Source organism: Mobula birostris, chromosome 20, assembly GCF_030028105.1.
Source record: "Mobula birostris isolate sMobBir1 chromosome 20, sMobBir1.hap1, whole genome shotgun sequence".
Lineage (NCBI taxonomy): Eukaryota > Metazoa > Chordata > Chondrichthyes > Myliobatiformes > Myliobatidae > Mobula > Mobula birostris.
The window spans coordinates 59,427,179-59,445,626 of NC_092389.1; the positions used below are offsets into that span (position 1 = coordinate 59,427,179).

General features: G+C 48.7%; 1 pseudogene; it reads right to left on the reverse strand.

The window, feature by feature from the left end:
- Positions 1-1,746: 1,746 nt before the first annotated feature.
- Positions 1,747-17,696, reverse strand: LOC140185011 (neuropeptide receptor 22-like; annotated as a pseudogene).
- Positions 17,697-18,448: the final 752 nt, after the last annotated feature.

The following is an 18,448-nucleotide window of genomic DNA, read 5'->3' on the forward strand; positions in this document are numbered from 1 at the left end:
AAAGACGAGTTGGCGGCAAGAGACGACACCGACAGCCTGGATTCCCTGATCTCCCGAGCCACCAGGTTGGACAATCGCCTCTGAGAACGCCATAGAGAAAGAACTGGTCGCCCACCACCTTTGGCCAACTCTTCGGCACGCATTACCGCCTCCCGCCAGAACAGGCAGCTCTCCTGCTCCTGCTCCTGGAGTAGCTCCCAGCCCTGCCGTTTCCACCGCCCCGAGAGGGGAAACCATGCAGCTGGGACGGAACCGCCTTTCTCCTACAAAGTCTATTGCACCCTCCGGAGCAGCAAGTGGCGGTAATGCACCATTAAGCTGGGTTCCAACCGCCGTAAAACACGAAGAAGAAGAAGGGGAAGAAGCAGCAGAAGAAGAAGATGAAGATGATTCCGGAGATTCAGAGCGGGTGAGTGTCTATATTGCTGCCAGTCCGGCCTCTTCGGCGCTACCTGTTCCCTTCGGCCTAAAGGGAAGACTCACCAGTGGAAAGGGGGACTCTGGTGAGCCAGACAACACTCCCTTCCCACCCCCGACCCCCGATGCAGCTTCAAGCTACTTTGTGTTACAACCAACAGTCCCTGCTTCTGTTTGCACCAGTGGACTCCGGCGGTGAGGGAATTTTTTTTTGGATGAAAGCTTAGTCTTCCAAGCCGGAATTCCTGGTGAGCCATGTTTACACCCCTGGAAGCTTGGGCGCTGGACGGTAGACTTCTGGCCCGAGTCACACACTGTACAGAGTCCCTGCTTCTCCTTCTCTCCGGAAAACAGCGGGAACAGGTACGATTCAATTTAATTTTCTCCACTCAAGCCCCCATAGTTCTTGGTTACCCCTGGTTAAGTCGTCATAACCCCCACACCGACTGGCCCACCGGGAAGATAATCAGCTGGAGTTCGTTCTGCCATTCCACTTGTCTGCAATCAGCCCTTTCCCCAGTGGAGGTCAAAGCGACCTCGTCCGCCTCTGAACCCCCTGACTCGTCCAGGGTTCCCGTAGAGTATCAGGATCCGGGAGAAGTGTTTAGCAAGCATCGGGCCCTTTCTCTGCCTCCACATCGCCCTTACGACTGCACAATTGACCTTCTCCCTGGAGCTTCATCACACACCGGACGGCTGCCATGCCTCTCGGTCTCACTAATGCCCCCGCCGACTTCCAAGCCCTGGTAAACAACGTCCTTGGGGCCTTTATTAAACGTTTCATTTTCGTCTGTTTGAACGACATCCTAATCTTCTCCCGCAGTCTTCAGGAGCACACCCAGCATGTACGTCAGGTTCTTCAGAGGCTTTTGGAGAACACGCTATTCGTTAAGGCAGAGAAGTGCGAGTTCCATGCCCGTTTTGTCAGTTTTCTGGGGTACATCATTGAGAGCGGGCAAGTGAGGGCGGATCCCGAAGAGATCCGGGCGGTGGCGGAGTGGCCAAAACCCACGACGCTTAAACAACGCCAGCGATTTCTGGGGTTCGCAAACTTCTACCGTCGCCTCATCAGGGATTACAGCCGGGTGGCTGCGGCCCCTTACTCAACTCATCTCTCCTGCGACCCCTTCTCACTGGACCCCCGAAGCCGACTCCACCTTCTCGGAGCTGAAGAGGCGTTTCACCTCCGCTCCCATCCTGGTCTAGCCCGACCTCTCTCGCCAATTCATTGTGGAAGTTGACGGCTCCGACTATGGGGTGGGAGCGGTCCTCTCCCAATGCTCCGTCCCAGACCAAAAGCTCCATCCCTGCGCCTTTTTCTCTCACCGACTATCCCCCGCCGAAAGTAACCACGACGTTGCGAACCGGTAGTTGCTGGTCGTCAAACTCGCCTTGGAGGAGCGGAGTCACTGGCTGGAGGGAGCTGAACATCCATTCATCGTCTGGACGGACCACAAGCACCTGGCGTATATCCAGAACGCTAAACGCCTTAATTACTGCCAAGCCTGTTGGGCATTATTGTTTGGCCATTTCAAATTCACCCTCACCGATCGTCCTGGCTCCAGGAACGTGAAGCCAGATGCTCTCTCTCGTCAATAGGTCTTCGAGGAGGGCCTTCCCAAACTCGATACCATCCTTCAACCATCCTGTGTTGTGGCTGCCCTCTCCTGGGAGATCGAATCCATAGTCAAAGAGGCCCAACGGACGCAACCTGACCCAGCCTATGGACCCCCTAATCGCCTATTCTTGCCTGACTCTGTTCGGTCTCAGGTTCTCCACTGGGGGCATATTTCCCGTTTCGCCTGCCATCCCGGAATCAATCGAACTCTGTCCCTTCTGAAGCGACATTTCTGGTGGCGCTCCATGGATGCTGACACTCGCTCCTTCGTCTCTGCCTGTTCTGTGTGTGCCCGCGGAAAAGCGTCCCATCGGCCACCTGCTGGGTTACTTCGTCCCCTACCTGTCCCCGGCCGCCCTTGGTCCCACATTGCTTTTGGATTTCTTCACTGGGCTACCCCCTTCACATGGTAACACTGCCTTACTCACCGTGGTGGACCGTTTCTCCAAAGCCGTGCACTTTACAGCCCTTCCCAAACTCCCTACAGCCCGCGAAACACCCGACCTCCTTGTTCAACACGTCTTCCGCCTTCATGGAATTGCCCCTGACATTGTTTCTGACCGGGGTGCCCAATTCATCTCTCAAGTCTGGAGGTCCTTCTGTTAAGGCCTTGGACCCTCGGTAAGTCTGTCTTCCGGTTTCCATCCAGAGACTAACGGTCAAACGGAGTGAGCAAACCACGATTTGGAAGCAGCACTGCGCTGCATATCCGCCAACAACCCGTCATCCTGGAGCACCCATCTCACTTGGGTGGAGTACGCCAACAACTCCCTGGTCAACAGCACCTGCGAAATGTCTCCCTTCGAATGCTCCCTCTGTTATCAGCCCCTCTGTTTCCTGTGCATGCAGACGATATTGATGTGTCTTCAGTTCAGGCCCATCTCCGCCAGTGCCGCAAGGTCTGGAAGGATGCACGAGCGGCCCTGCTCCGTTCAGCTGACCGCAACCGGAGGATTGCCGATCGCCATCGAATTCCTGCGCCTAACTATCGGCCTGGTCAGAAGGTTTGGCTCCCTTCAAAATACATCCCCTTCAATAATGAACTCAAGAATCTCGCCCCTCGTTACCTCGGATCATTCCAAATTGTGAGCATCATCAACCCCTCGGTGGTCAACCCTTTGTCTGTCAGCCCTTTGTGCCCCCCTGCTGAACCTCCCCCACTCGCCTGGCTTACACCGTCCACTGGGTCTGCGGCGCAGAGGCAGGGGTCTGTTTGACCTGGTCGATTGGGAGGGATACGGTCCTGAGGAGCGCACTTGGATTCCCCGCTCCTTCACCCTGGACCTTTCCCTCGTCCGAGATTTCCATCGAGGCAATCCGGACAAGCCTGGTGGTTCGCCGGTAGGCTCCCGCTGATGTCGGGGAGGGGGGGCGTGGGGAGTGTGGGTACTGTCACGGTCTCGACAGTTAATTCACTATTGTCTCCTAACTCACTTTGATGGCGACACACCTGGCTTTCATCAGGACATACAGCAAAAGAACCCCAGCTTTGCACCCAGTAGTTGCCAGATCGTTGGTTTTGCCAGTGTGGTAATCAACGTTTCCCGGCCGCTTCGGATTGTGTGTTCTAAGTTTGCTCCAGTACCGAGATTTATCTGTGAAATTTAGTCTCTCCACGTCAAGGTAAGTTTTCCAAGTTCCAATTCAGTTCCGAAGGTGACCTGTGAAACTCAGTCTCTCCGTGTCAAGATGAGTATTCTAAGTTTGACTTCAGCACCGAGGTTTACCCGTGTAATTCCGTCTCTCCGTGCTAAGAAAGGTTTCGCCTGCCGCTTTCCTTTCTACGCTCCGTGTCAAGATAATTCTGCTTTCTTGCACTCCTGTTTGCCGTTAACGCTCACACACTCGACTACTTCCTAACTTAATCTCCGGGCCTGTGTTCTGCGTTCCTTGCAACACAACGACTTCTGCGTGCATCTGCAAACCCACATGAAGCCGTGTTCACCCCTGAATTTTACAACAAACCTCTAAAGCTGCTCAGTCCCCAAATCAGTGCGTACCCTCACGTGCGAGAACACAGCCCTAAATCAGTGCGCACCTCCAAATCATGTTCACCCCCAAAACTGTGCGCGCACTCATATTCACAGTCACTTCCCTAATACTGCGTTTTCCACAATTTGCTGCGCACCCCAACCCGGCTGACACGCCCGCAGGCATAACAGATTATTTCAAAGAAACAATCATTTCAAACCGTTCAGAAAATTTTTGTCTCGGGAAGAAATATAACCATGCATCCGAAAATTCTTTGCAAATCTTGGTGTAACTTCAAACCCGTATTGAATTCAAACGCACATACGATTATCTTCGAGTACAAATCGTGTCAAACGGTTCAGAAAATGGCTGCCTCGCCATTAAATAAACGCAGCCCAAAGTTCGTATGCAAATTTTGAGTAGCAACCTCCAACTTAAAAACACAATACGAACAGATTTGTAAAAGTAAAGTGCATTTATTCATATAACACTCCAAATCTGTGTGAAAACCCAAATCCGCTTACACCCCACATGCGTATTAGATTATGCCGGAGCAAGAATCGTTTTCAACTGTTCATGAAACAGCTGGCTCATACTTAAATAATAGGAAGAACAAAATTAAAACTTTCAATGTACATTTATTAATCATGTTTCTATAGATCAAATAGCCTTCACAATTGTCACCCCCTACAACCACCGACAGTCCAAACTCCGTGTGCACCCCTTAAGTCTGCGAATATACCCAAATCCGCACGTGCCCCCATATTCTTGCACAACCCCAAGCCCGTGTGCGCGCCTAATCCGCGCGTCTCCGCGAACCCTTTAACAACTGCATGTGCACATTAGATTATTCGGAGTATTGTCTGCAGCTTCGTTACTAGCCTGCAGGAAATATATCAATAAAATTGAAAGTGTAGAAAAAAATAGAATACGTTTGCTGGGATTGGAAGACCCGAGATGTTGGAAAAAGTGAGGACTTTCTTCACTGGTGTGTAGATAAATGAAGGGAGATTACACAGAAGTATACACAATTATGATTGTTATAGACAGGGTAAAAACAGGCAGGATTTTTCCTCAAGTTGAATGAGACGGGAAGTACAGGTCGCAGATTAAGGGAGAAAGATGAAATATTTAAGAGGGACCAGAGTGGGAATTCCTTCCCTCTGAGGGTGGGGCCGGTTTGGGAAAAGCCGTCGGCGGAAGTTATGGATTTCATTGGAGAGTAGTTTGGATAGGTACATGGACGGGAATCGTATTGAAGGCTATGGTCCAGGTACAGTTATAGAACACGGAAAAATAACAATTCTGTCGGGACTAAATGGTCAAAAAGGATTTGTTTCTTTGTTATGGTACCCCCTGACTCCAGATAAAGTGGAGATGAAGGGGAACTGGTTGGATCCGTTGTCGGGAAGGAAGCGAAGTGTTTTAAGGTGTTCTCGAGGTATAAAGGTACTGGACATCCATTGCAAAATGGGGTGATCAGGGCCAGAGATTTTAAAGTTGTTGAAGAGCATACACACACACACACACACACACACACACACAACTAGACATTCAGATCTGCCTTACCATCTGTCCACTGTGTTCTGTGTGCATTCAATGTTTGATAGATTTCAATGTGATTTTTCTAAACTCAGCGAATTCAGGCCTGGAGCCATCAAACGCTCCTCACAGGTTCACTCGTTCATTCCCTGTTCAACCTCCTCAAATGTATTGAGTAGAGACCGTCCGAGCTCTGCGCTCTTCGGAATTCAGCCCACGATATTGCTGTATCTCTTACAAACAACACAATGCTATATAGTTCCCCGAACGAGTGCACACACTCCCGTCTGGTGCCCTGAAGGGTTTCCTCCACACGAGCCGAGTGGCCACTCTGTATCGACAAAGACCGAGCGCTGTCCGCTACCTGCTCTCTGACACAAACACACAGAGACATACAAAAAGTCCAAAGACTCACAGCAAGACGCATAAAAACACACAGAAATGTAGACCCACATAGATACATTAATAATGAAGGCACTTTAAACTGTTTAAGATTGAGACAGCTATTTGGTGAATTGTTTGAAATGATTCCTGCTCTGGGAAAATCTAACGTGCATGTTGGATGATCAGAGGGTTTGGGGTTGTACATGTAAGTAAGGCTGCACATTGATTTGCGGATTGGCGTAGATTTTAGTTTGTGTCGGTGAATAAGGGGTGCAGACGGATTTCAGGGTGTCGGTAAATACGGGATGCACACTGCCTAGGGGTTGCATGCGAATTTGAGGATGTGCAGAGATTTCGGAGTGCATATTGAGTTGGGGATGGTGACAGATTTGGATGTGTTGGCAAATTTGCTATTGCACGCCGATTTGGGAATGTGATGAATGTCCAGGTTGTTTCATTTATAGGTACTTTAATAACAAATGCAGTTTGAACTTTGAACTTTGCTCATTATATTATTACGGTGGAACTGCTGAAAATAATTCTTCCTCCTGGATAATCTGATGGGCATGTGGGATGTCAACGGGTTTAAGGTGCGAACGGAATTGAGGTGCACACTGATTTGGGATTCTCATGTGTTTATATGGGTGTTTCAGGGTGGTACACGAAAATCTTTGTTCGCCATTTTATTTGTTTAATTAGATAAATTCTTGATTATGGCTGTGTGGCTTATGGATCAGCATCATTTTCAACTGTAAAATGCTTGGATGTGATAGAAGCTCAGGATTTAAAATCATGTTGCTTACCGTCCCCTGTTTGGGCTTTACTGGTTGAAATGGGACAACTACCCTCAGGATTTCGGAGACTGCAGTATTGCTGACATATCGAATTAATTTGAGGGTGCAGAGAAGTGATCATCCTGTTAAAGTTGTGGTAGAGGACTGTTGGGAACATCACACAAAGAGTCTTTTTAGGTTTAGGTGGCTGGGATCTTATCACGTTGGGAAGATGGGATTGCTGGATTATGCAAGATGCCCCAATTGTCACGTTCTATGAAATGCCACCTTGTTCTGCCTATGACTGGTAGACTTTAGGTGTCATATTTTAATGAATCCAAAGATTCTGATACGCCTGAGGGTCTGTTGGTTCAACAATATATAAGGAATATTATTATGATATGTTAACAGAGGGATATAATATGTTGTTGCAGAGGGATCAAAAGACAATTTAATTGGAACTGTGGGTGTACCGGTTTTTTTTTTGTGCCGAATTAAAAGTAACGATAAAGAAGCAACTTACCGACCATTTATCAGTTTAAACAGCAGGACTTGTTGACATCATTTTAGGTGTATAGTAGGTGGAGGAAAATTGTTAGCCTAGCAGCAGATCAGATTTACTGTTGGAAACTCGTCAAACATTATTTCATACACAAAGTATTGGTGTATATGATTTATTCTGATGGGTCCCTGCACACAGAGGTTTTGAGCGGAATAAGAGGTTTAACTGTTTAGTTACAAAAGCTGCTAAAAGTGGATAAAGACCATCCGCTTTGCAGATCAGAGCCTGTTTCGGGGGTTTACAGGGTTAAGAATTGAGGGCTTCTGGGAAATCTAGTGGCACACCTTTACAGACACCGAACAGTGTTTGGTTCATGGGAGAAGTGGCTACAAACAAGAAGGGAAGCAATTATACCGATACCACCTGAATTGGCCATATTAAAATGTTGTTTTTTTTTTCCAAATGTCGTGTTGGATAACTTCATACTGGGTCGTGTAGATTTTTTCATTATGGAACATTTGCACACAGACTATTTCAGGGTGACGCTGATCAGGTAGATTGAAATCAAATGCAAATTGCATGACAATCGTTGGGCGTCGATATTTAAATTGTGGGAATGAGTTTAATTTAATTCACTGCATTGGGTTTTTATTCCGTACAATCTATAGGATTTTGGCGGGGATGGGGTGGTAATTTAGTTTTCATTAGGAAAAAAAAACAGTGAGAGTTTTATTTCCCAATTCCGAACACCACATTCCAGTCCAGTTAGAAGCGGGAATGCGCCATTAAATTGGAGTGTCAAAAGCCATTCATCCAAATGCCCCCCTCTTTATTCATGTTAGACGATCATTCAACGGGACGGTGGAAACTGGTGTGTTTGACATTGGATTAGCCAACCAGCGTCAGACTAGACTCAGCCGTCTTGTGGGAAAGTCGGTCTGTGAGGTTGGTGGGCAGGAATGGGCATGGATGGACATATGCAAAGACAAATGGGTGGCTGGCATTCCAGAGTAGTTCGTTGACTGACATCTGCCGAGTCCAGGACGGTGCTTTGCCCCTCCCGAGAAACACACTATCCTAATGACCCAGTTCTTCCTGTCAATGGGACAGTAGGCCCCAGAATAAAAACTGGGAGATCAGACGGTGAATGTGAGGAGCCGGAATCCGGACTGGAAAAATTGCTGCGGCCTCCGGCTTGTGCTCTGGACGCGTATTTATTAATAAACTGAAGCACCGAGGTGACCGGATATTTCACCGCGCTGATTATCTGCTCCCTGAATTTCGACTGAGTCACCGCGTAAATAAATGTGTTCGTGCAGCAGCTGAAATCCCTCAGTAAAGCCCCGATGTAGATAAAGATCCATTCAGAATCATTGAAATCCAATCCTTTTCCTGAGACCTGATAATATATGAAATTTACAACCACTGTCATCCACAGGAGGATGAAGTTGCCGGAGAGAGTGAAAAGTAAAACCACAGACCTCCTCCTGCTCTCCATCTCCGGGTCACTGCCGTTCTCCCCCTTGCTGTGACCCTTTAGCCCCTTACGGACCCGACTGGCCACTAAAATGTGTCTGACTGTCAGAGCGTTGAGCAGCAAGATCCCAGCGAAAGGGAGGAACGGAGTTAAAACTGTATCGAGCCAGTCATATACTATCCACCCAGGGTCAGTTAAATAATTGTCTATGAGATTACAGAACTACGGTACATTGTCAATGATCTCCCAGGGTTCCCGTGTGAAATATCGGGGAATGTTTTTCAGACAGGACAGTACGCCGGTTGTTGTTAGAACCACAGCCGCAGTTTTCCCTGTGCAATATTTTGTTTTCAGCTTCTGACAGCAAATGGCGACAAACCGATCAAAGGTGAAAGCGACGGTGAACCAGACAGAACAGTCTGTGGCTGTGAACTCAGTACAGCACTAACACTGCACACAGGCGTGATGTCCAGAAAATTCAACGGGAAGTAGTATTCATGGATTTGAGACAAAATGACCTCGGTGACATTGGTCAGTAGATCCGCCGCTGCCATGGCCACCAAGTAGCGAGTGGTGCAGGTAGAGAGGCCGCACTTTCCCCGGGACAGGATCACAATCGCCACTAAATTCACTGGAGAGGGGGAGGCGGGAGTGGGAGAGGGAGAGGAGTGGGAGAGCGGGACGGGGGAAGGGGACAGGGAGAGAGGGAGAGAGAGGGAGACGGGGATGGGGGAAGGGGACGGGGGAGAGAGAGAGAGAAAAAAATAACAGACACTAGGCATTACTGAACCCATTCCTCAAGGGATCGGGTTTCAGCTAAAGATCAGGAGAGTCTGTGAACGGCTGCTAATCTAACATCAAACACGGGTCACACTGTCTCTGACCTGCCTTCTTCAGTGCGGAGATAAGACAATGTGTGCATAGTCGTCGGCGATAAAATCGATCTGCATCAACAACAACGATCGATGCTGATCCCGACTCCAGTCGCTGATGTGGCCGTTTCACTGATTTGACCGTGACGGGCCAGGTCTCTGGAAACTTAGCATCTGATGCGGCCAAGAAGGGAGACAGAGGGGAGCAACAGACACAAAATACTGGAGGGACTCGGGAGGTCAGGCTGCATAAATGGAACTGAACAAAATCTGGTTCTGGGCCAAGGCTTTTCGACAGGACGAAGTGGTGCCCCAATTTACGACGCGTCTCAGAGGGAAAGCAGGAAAAACTTAGTAACCTGAGACTGAGTGGCTCCGTTAATGGATTAATTCTGCAGCGCAGCTCAATTCGATAATTTCGTCAGCAGATCCGTGGACACTGGTTCCGGTGACCAGACCCAATTAGGCAGTGTGATCCGACTGTGACAGACTCCACAGTGAGACATGAAACACAGGACCCGGGTTTCTCTCTGTTCAATAACTCAGAAACAGTGAACTTCACAATGTAAACCCATCCCAGTCACAGCTTGCGGCAGAGCTGCCTGACCCCACACCGGAACAACTCCGGACAAGCTGTCATTGAAGCAAGAACAACGTTCGAGTCGATCCCGTGAGTTAAATATGACAATTCAGAGTGTTGAACTGACAGGAGCAATATCTCTGACGGTTAGCTGGACAATGATCATCAGGATAAAAGCTTGTCAAATGATCATAAACAGATTTATATGGTTAACACACAGAAATACCAAACATGAATTGCTCTGCTCACTGACCAGGAACTCCAATGATGGCAATGAACACGTACAATATTTTCTCCACACTCCAATACCTTTACAGCATTGCAGGCATTTTATCTGTGCCCCTGTGCTTCAGGCGATCTCTCGGAATGAAATGTTAAGGCAGCACATGCCTGGGGTTTTTAATACCATTTATCGACTCCACAGGGACATATTTCAGCAGATTTAAAAATAACTGTTGTAAAACTATTTACAGACCAATTACGTCAGGCAGGTGCAATCCCCGTGGTGACAGATTGAGATTAAATAATTAACTAGTGCAATTTTTGGACTGTTTGTGTGAATTAGTTTGTCCGAAAAGGTGACTGGACCTTCAGTGGTTTCTTATCAATTAAATATGCTTCCACTGTATGTATGCAATTCAATTGAGCCATTTGAGAGACACAGAAGATTGAAGTAAATTATGTCATTGTAGCTTGTGAAAGTGTATTGAATCACCTACTGTTTCCATTCTCCTCGAGAGTATAAACTCTTGGAATAGTTTGTGTTTGGAGGACTGTAACGAGGGGTCGCTAAGAAAAGATCTGCTTGTGATGGTGACTAAACACTTTCATATCCAGAAAACCGTCCAACGTTTTCAGTGACTTAGTCATAGTCACAGACAGAACATTTCGGTGCTCGTCCAGGACCCACCCTTAACGCTAATACATGGCCATAAAGCTCAGCAGTCTAGTAGGGGGTTGAGTCTGTTTTAATCATATCACGACGTATGTGTTAAAGAACACGGCGGAGCGCTGGAGAGGCGGATAAGAAACTGCCGTTCTGTGTAGCGTGTTTCTGTGTCTCTGTGTGGATCAAAACATTGTTTCTGCCTGATCCGGCCTGACTCTACACGTATCCATAGACATCCAGTTCAATTTATCCCCTCGGTTCAGTCCCTTCCCCTCTGTCTCCGTAAACTGTACATGCTCTCGATCTCTCGTTTTAAACACTTCACAAAATAGCTGCCTGAACCATAAAAATCAAGAAAAGAGGTCAAAATTCTAATTGCATTCATTATTAATCTATGTACAAATGAAACAACCTTGAGATTCGTCAGAGCTCCAAATCAGCAGACACACTTGCACACTGGATCACCTCAGAGCAAAATCATTTCAAATAGTTCACAAAACGGCCGTCTCCACCTTACAAAATAGCAAGAACAAACTTCAACGTTCAAAATGCATTTATTATTAAATTATTTCTCATCAAAAAAAAAAGTCGGATAGTCATCGCCCCTCCAACTCCGCAGAACCCTTGAAATACACACACATTCCCAATGTATGCTCCATAACCACCGAACCCCCAAAATCCGTATGCACCCTGAAATCCGCCAACATTCCCAAATCTCTGCACATACTCAGATTCGCACTGACACATGGATAGGTGTGCGCCCCGAAATCCGTGTACATCTAAGTTCATGTGTGGCCTCAATTCACATGCACCCTAATATTAGCTGGCAAACACCCATTCCTGTCCACATTCCCAAATCCCTGTGCACCCTCCTCATATTCCCCAATGCACTCCTAAATGAGCGTATATTCTCAAATCCGTCTGCACCCCCAAATCCGTTGCGGACCCGGACCCGCTGATTCTCCCACATGCACATTAGATCATCCCAGCGCAAGCATCATATCAAATAGTTCACAGAATGTCTGCTTCCATTTAAAAAAACAAGTACAGAGGTCAAAGTTCATATCGCGTTTATCTATAAACGAAACAACCTGGAGATTCAACAAACCTCCAAATCCAACATCTCCTCAAAGTCAGTGTTCACCCCCCGAATCCGCCATCACACCCAACTCTCCATACATCTGAAAATCTGTGTACACCCAAAAATCTCTGCTCACCGGCAAACCCTCATTCAACTTTCAAATCAGTGTGCACCCCAAAAGCTACTGACACCCCAAAATCCATGGGTACTCACACTTTCGCTGACAGACTCCGAAACATTCGCACATCCCCAAATCCGTGGTACACCAACACATGAGTCTATCCCAGAGCAGGAAGCATTTCAAACGCTTCACAAAACTGCTGTCTTCACCTTAAAAATAGCAAGAACAGCGTTCAAAAACTAAACACACATCCAAATGCGTATTCACCCGCATATTCGTTGACGTCCCCTTAAATCTGCGCACAATTCCAAACCTGTATCCACTGAATTAGTGTGCACCCCAATTCCATGTGCAACGGAAACCCGCTGACACCCCGACATACACATCAGACTATAGCAGAGGAAGAATCATTTCAAGCAGGTCCACCTTAATAATTTAGCAAGAACAAAATTCAACTTTCAAACTGCATTTATTGTTTAAATTACCTGTAAGTGAAGCAACTTTTTGATTCACCACACCACCACATCCTGAGAACCGTGAAATATGCGCGCACCCGAAATCCATGAACACATCCGTGTATACCAAATCCCAAATTCCGTGTGCAACCCCAAATCCAATTACATTTCCAAATCTGCGCACCTCCGCAAAACCATCTTCACGTCAGTAGGTGCTCCCAAATCCCCTGACACCCCCATATTCGCTGACAAACCCTATTTCTGCGCTCATCCATAAATACCTCTGCACCCCCATATTCGCTTATCACCCCTAAATCAGCGCAATCTTCAAATCCGTCTGCACCCCCAACTCCGTGCTCACCCAGAACCTGGCAACACCCTAAACTCCAACGACATACACAAATCTGTTCGCACTCCATCCCCATGGACGCCCCCACATGCACATTAGATTATCCCAGAGCAAGACTCGCTTCAAACAATACACAGAATACCTGCTTAAATCAAATAGCAAAATAAAAGTTCAAAGTGTATTTGTTGTTAAAATATCTATAAATGAAACAACCTTGTGAATCATCACACCCCCAAATCTTCGGATCCCCCAAACAGTGTGCATCCCCAAATCCGCCCACATACCCAAATCTGTGTGCAAACCCAAATCCATGTGCAAACCCAAATCCATGTGCACCCTGAAACGTGCATGCAACCCCCAAGTCAGTGTGTACCCCCAAATTCATCAGCACTCTGAAATCCATGTGCACCCTCAAATGCACCGACACATCCTGAAATATGCGCACTTCCGAAAATCAGTGTGCCCCTTCTCCATGTGCACCCCCAAACCCGACGACATCCCCGCATGTACATGAGATTTTTCCAGAGCAAGTATCATTTCAAACAATTTGCAGAATAGCTGCTTCCACCTTAAAAAGTTCAGAGTTTCAAATGCATTCCTTAATAAAATATCTCTGTGTGTCAGCATCTCTATGTATTTATATGCGTCCACATGCGTGTCTGTCCGTCTCTTTGTGTGTCTGTGAGTGTTTGTGTCGGAGACCAGCGAGCAGACAGCTCTCAGTCTTTGTCGTGATGCTGTGACCACTGAGAACAAATGGCTAGTGTGGAAGAGACCCTTCCGGACAGCAGAGCGATGTGTGTACACTGGGTCAGGGAACCGTATAGCATTGAATTGTTTGTAAGGGATACAGAAATATCATGGGTTTAATTCTGAAGAGGGGAGAGCTCGGACAGTCTCTACGCAATGCATTGGGGAGGCTGAGGGAATGAGAGACTGAATCTATGAGGAGCGTTTGATGCTCCAGGCCTGAACTCGGTGAGTTTAGAAAAATGAGGGAGACACCAGATTGAAACCTGTCGCATATTGAATGCACACAGGACACAGTGGAGACCTGGGGAGGGAGATGTGAAAGTGTGTCTGTGTGTGTGTGTGTGTGTGTCTGTGTGTCTGTGTGTGTGTGTGTCTGTGTGTCTGTGTGTGTGTGTGTGTGTGTGTGTGTGTGTGTGCGTCTGTCTGTCTGTCAATCTACCTGTTGGTATGTGGTCATCTGTATCTCTCGGCTGTTGGACAGAACAGGAGAAAGAGACAATAAGGGAGAGAAGAAGGGAGTGAGAGGGTAGGGTAAGGAGGAACATGTGGAAGAAAAAGTGGGGCAGTGGGGAACAGAACGGATAAAGAGAGGAGGACAGAGAGAAAGAGTGAGGCAACATATTTACTCTCTCTCTCTGTATAACTATCCTGTCTTCTCCACACTCCCCTCCCCCGCCTATTCTGTACCACACAAAAAAGGAAACACACGGCCTCTCCCGGAAACCAGAAGCCTTTAACTTCTGAGAGAACACTGTCGCTTTCCAAACAACAAGGAATGATACAACATCAGATAATTCACTGTGCGTGTCAACCCGTCATCACAGTGCGGGGTGGGGGCAATGGGGGGACGGGTGGGTGGAGGGAAAGCGAGCTACAGAAAAGGGGAATTGGGGTGAAAGCGAGAGGCAGGAGAAGCGTTGGGCAGAGCGGGAGAAATAGATAATAAGGGAAAGAAGGGAATAAGGGACAGTGAGTGAGTAGGGGAGGGAGGAATGTGTGGAGAAAAGAGTGGGGCAGCGGAGAAGAGAGCGGATGAAGAGAGGAGGAGGAGGGAGAGAAAGACTGTGAGGTTATATATGTATATTTAGTCTCTCTCTCAGAGTGGGAAGGGTTGAAAATGGAATCCGTGGAGCGGAGAGAATTTGGGACAAACAGGAAAAACGAGCAATTTTTGGGAGGCAGGGAGACGGGAAATGGGAAGATGGAGAGAGCATGAGTGTGTGTGTGTGAGAGAGAGAGAGAGAAACGCAGAGAACGAGAGATGGACAATGGAAGAAAAGGGGAGGGGGAGGGAGAGGTAGAGAACGGAAATCAATGTGGAGTCGGAGAATCACGGTGAAGGAGACGACCTTGTGGAGTACAGGGGCACAGGGAAACATGGACAGACAGGGCGGTGAAGGAGGCGGACGTAGTACAGGATTCGAGCATCATATGACCACAGTACTAGGTGTCGGGGAGGCGGCACTGGGAGTGTTGTGTGCGGTTCTGGTCTCGCAGTAACAGGAAGGCTGTGAGAAAGCCAGAGAGCGCACAGTAACAATTCACGGGGAATGTAGGACAAACGAATGACACAGGAAAGGAAAAGGCCCTGAACCCCGCGATGTTCTGCCGAAGAAATTAATCTAACGAAGCCTAATTAATCTCTTGCCTTTTTCCACATCCTTCCGTTCCCTGAACATTTAACTGTCTGTCGAACTGTCTCTTAAACACCCTTATCGTATCGATCTCCACCCCGAGCCGCGGCAGCACGCTCCAGGCGCGCAGTTTCTCGGAATGCTGTTGGTACACGGTCCATGCTGCGCAGCTGTAAAGCAGAGTGGGAAGTACTATAGCCCTATTGACAATAAGGGAAAGAAGAGGAGCATTGAGTGGGTAGGGTAGGGAGGAATGTGTGGAGGATAGATTGGGGCAGTGGGGAAGAGAATGGATAAAGGGGAGAGAGAGAAACGGAGTGCGGCTATATATATATAGCCTCTCTCTACCTCTCTCTCTCCCTCCCTCTCTCTCATCCCTTCCCCCCCCCCTTTATAACCCTCCGACCTGTACAATACTTATCCAAACCTAACTGTTGAAATCAAAATCGCATCCAACACTTCTGCTGGCAGCTGGTTCCACACGCTCACCACCCTCTGAGGGAAGAGATTCGCCCTCGTGTTCCCATTAAGCATTTCACTTTGACCCTTAATCCTTGACCTCTATTCTTGCGCAACCTCAGTGGGAAAAGCCTGCTTGCATTTACCCAATCTATTTCCCTCATAATTCTGTATACCTCGATCGAATCTCACCTCAGTCGTCCGCGTTCCTGGGAATTAAGTCCGACCCTATTCAACATTTCCCGAAATCCCAGTTCCTGAAGGCCCGGCAAAATTGTCGGCCGAAGCGCTGGCACTGCGCTGTAACGGTCTTTATTCTAACAACCCTGCAAAGTGTCTCTGCACTCAGTTAATCTCGCCTGTAGGTAGTTGACCAGAATTTCAAATGAGGCCTCTTGAACGGTTCTACAACTTCAACATAACGTCCCATCTCCTGCACTCAGTGCTTCGTGTTTTGAAGGTCAGTGTGCCGAAAGCTTTCTATACGACCCGGTCTACCCGTGAAGCCACTTTCACTGAATTGTAGACCTGTATTCCCAGATACCCTTTGTTCTAATGCACTCCTCAGTAAACGGTGGGAGGACCTCATACATGACCAACCCGCTCTGCATGCTGACCCTGGATAGGAACATGCCCACAGGAGAAGGCTGCATCCAGCCCTGAGGAATGGTGTCAGGGAGGTGGGAGGGAAGCGCGGGCAGCGGTGGGCGGGGTGGGGGGGGAGCGGTCAAACTCGCCACATCGCCCTCGCGGAGGGAGGGTCTCCGCGGGATCTCACCTGGTGCTGGCCAGTGGTATCCAGCGATGGCGGCCTCATCTGACGGGGATAAAATGGGAGGGATTCAATAGTCATATGGGCTGGAGGAAGGGAGAAGAGAGAATGAGAGTGGAGTGGACGGCATGAGACGCCACTCTTCAGGAGCGTGGAGGGGTCTGCAGGAGAGAGAGGGGAAGGTGTAGCAGCAGGGGCGAGTAGGGGGTAGGAGGCAATGGAGATGAAAGGGCGTGATTGAGCAGAACTGGGTGAGGAGAAGCTGTCAGAGTGTGAGTGCAGGGAGGTCAAAGGTGTGCACGGGGGATGGTTTTGGGTCCGGGGCTGGGTGGGATGGGCGTGCAGAGCGAGTGGAGGGGACCAAGGGGCGACGGGCTCTGAGAATCGAGGAGATGGGGGCAGAAGATCGGACGGAGAGTGGGGGGGGGGCGGGTGCTGGTCGGGTGGAGAGGAACTGGACGAGAGGATGTGACGCAGTGAGATAAGGGAGGGGACCGAGGGGCGACGGGCTTGGAGAATCAGGGGAGATGGGGCCAGCTGAGTGGACGGAGAGTGAGGGCGGGTCGGGTGGAGAGGAATTGGACTGAAGGATGTGACGCAGTGAACGCGTGGATGGAGTGACAGTGAGTTTTCGAGAACATGAGGAACGGGATGCGAAGGGTTTGAGGGAGAGGCGAGAGGGTGAGTGCAGAGGAGTGAATCTGTGAATGGGTAGGGTGTTGGACAAAGGGGGCTGTGTAGAGTGATATGGAGCGCGTAAGGAGAGGGATTGGAGGGAGGGGTGCCCAGCGGTCTGAAGGGGCAAGGAGTGGCATTCAGTGGGACTGTGGAGAGGGCAGTGGGGCAGAAACCGCTGGGCAGGGAACAGGGAGGAGGTGTGTCCGCTGGCAGGGTTGCAGTGAGTGGTTCGGGAGGGGAAAGGGGAGGGGCCAGGTGCCTACAATTTTCGTAGTAGTCGTAGACGGTCACGTAGGCGTCCTGAAGATTCTCCACCACGAAGACTCGGTGAAGAAGTGCAAGCACTTCGACAGGCAGGAACTTGTACATCTGTAGGCCGAGCGGTGGGTTGGCGATTCAGTACGAGATCTCCTCCGCACGTCCCCTGCTCCCCCAGTGTCCCAGACTCACCTCCCCCCCTCCCCTGCAACAGCCAGGACCAAGCTGAGACAGATGGGACGGGGTCCTCGGCACTCACCTCGGGAATGTACACCAGCAAATTCCCGTCCTGTGTCTCTGGCCTGCTCACACAAGGATGGCTCGGCTTCTGTAGCAGAGAGAGAGTTATTTATAAAGATGAAAAAGATCAAATATCAGTTGTTGTTTTTTTTTTCCTTTAAGTCTGTCTGATGCCGTCCCAAGCCCGGCTGTGAACATAAGAACATAAGAAATAGGAGCAGAAATAGGCTATCTGACCCGTCGAGCCTGCTCCGCCATTCAATATGATCATGGCTGAGCTGGCCATGGATTCATCTCCGCCTACCTGCATTTCCCCCACAACTCTTAATTCCCTCAATATGCAAGCGTCTATTCAAACTTGTCTTAAACATATTTACTGATGTAGCTTCCACTGCGAATTGGGCAGATAATTCCACAGATTCATCACTCTCTGGGAAAAAGAAGTTCCTCCTCATCTCCATCCTAAATCTACACCCCCGAATCTTGAGGCTATGTAGTACTCCAAGTGTGGTCTGACCAGGGTCAGATATAGCTGTAACATTACCCCTCAGCTCTTAAACTCGATCCCACGGTTGATGAATGCCAATGCACCGCATGCCTTCTTACCCACACAGTCAACCTGC